The following is a 1,652-nucleotide window of genomic DNA, read 5'->3' as shown; positions in this document are numbered from 1 at the left end:
AGGCAGATAGATCACTTGAGGTCAGGAGTTCAAGACCAGCCTGGCCAACATGGTGAAACTCCATCTCTACTAAAAATACAAAAATTAGCTGGTGTGGTAGTATGCACTTGGGACTGCAGCTACCGGGGAGGCTGAGGCAGGAAAATCACTTGAACCCAGGAGGTGGAGGATGCACTGAATTGAGATCATGCCATCGCACTCCAGCCTGGGCAACAGAGCAAGACTGCCTCCAAAAAAAAAAAAATAATAATAAAAATAACTAATAATAATAGGCAAAAGAAATATTTAAAATAATATGCAACTGGTTTCATATCCAAAAAATTAAGATTAAAAAAGACAAAAATGGCCAAGTACAGTGGCTCATGCTTGTAATCCCAGGACTTTGCAAAGCCAAGGCAGGTAGATCACTTGAACCCAGGAGTTCAAGACTACCCAGGGCAATACAGTGAGAACCCCTCTCTTCATCAACAAGACAAAATTTTCTTAATTAGCGATGTGTGATGACATGTGCCTTTTGTCCTAGCTACTCACGAGGTTGAGGAAGGAGGATCACTTGAACCCAGGATGTCAAAGCTGCAGTGAGCCCTGATCATGCCACTGCACTCCAGCCTGGGTAAAAAAGCAAGACTGTACCAAAAAAAAAAAAAAAAAAGAAGAAGAAAGAAAGAAAGAAAAACTATTTTAGAAATGAAAAATAAATTATAAAGTCCCCAAGAGAGGGCAAGACTGAAAATAAGTATCATTGAACATAGCCATGAAAGCAGCCAAGAGAATAAAACAAAATAAAGGAGAGTAGGCCGGGCGCGGTGGCTCAAGCCTGTAATCCCAGCACTCTGGGAGGCCGAGGCGGGTGGATCACGAGGTCAAGAGATCGAGACCATCCTGGTCAACATGGTGAAACCCCGTCTCTACTAAAAATTAAAAAAATTAGCTGGGCATGGTGGCGTGTGCCTGTAATCCCAGCTACTCAGGAGGCTGAGGCAGGAGAATTGCCTGAACCCAGGGGGCGGAGGTTGCGGTGAGCCGAGATTGCGCCATTGCACTCCAGCCTGGGTAACAAGAGCGAAACTCCGTCTCAAAAAAAATAAAAAATAAAAAAATAAATAAAGGAGAGTAGTAAGAATCAGGAAAATGGCCAAGAATGGTGGTTTAAGCCGGTAATCCCAGGACTTTGGGAGGCTAAGGCAGGAGGATTGCTGGAGACTAGGAGTTTAAGATCAGCCTGGGGCCAGGCGCGGTGGCTCACGCCTGTAATTCCAGCACTTTGGGAGGCCGAGGGAGGTGGATCACGAGGTCAAGAGATCTAGACCATCCTGGTCAACATGGTGAAACCCCGTCTCTACTAAAAATACAAAAAATTAGCTGGGCATGGTGGCGCGTGCCTGTAATCCCAGCTACTCAGGAGGCTGAGGCGGGAGAATTGCGTGAACCCAGGAGGCAGAGGTTGCGGTGAGCCGAGATCGCGCCATTGCACTCCAGCCTGGGTAATAAGAGCGAAACTCCATCTCAAAAAAAACGATCAGCCTGAAAAACATAATCAGATCCCATCTCTACCAAAAAAAAAAAAAAAAGAAAAGAAAAAGTAAAAAAGAAAAATCAGGGGAAAAGTATTAATACAGAAGAAAGAGGAAAAGGGTCTAACACATATAAAA

This window comes from Callithrix jacchus, chromosome 20, assembly GCF_049354715.1.
Source record: "Callithrix jacchus isolate 240 chromosome 20, calJac240_pri, whole genome shotgun sequence".
Taxonomy (NCBI): domain Eukaryota; kingdom Metazoa; phylum Chordata; class Mammalia; order Primates; family Cebidae; genus Callithrix; species Callithrix jacchus.
The sequence above is the reverse complement of the archived record's forward strand: the minus strand, read 5'-3'. Positions refer to the sequence as shown.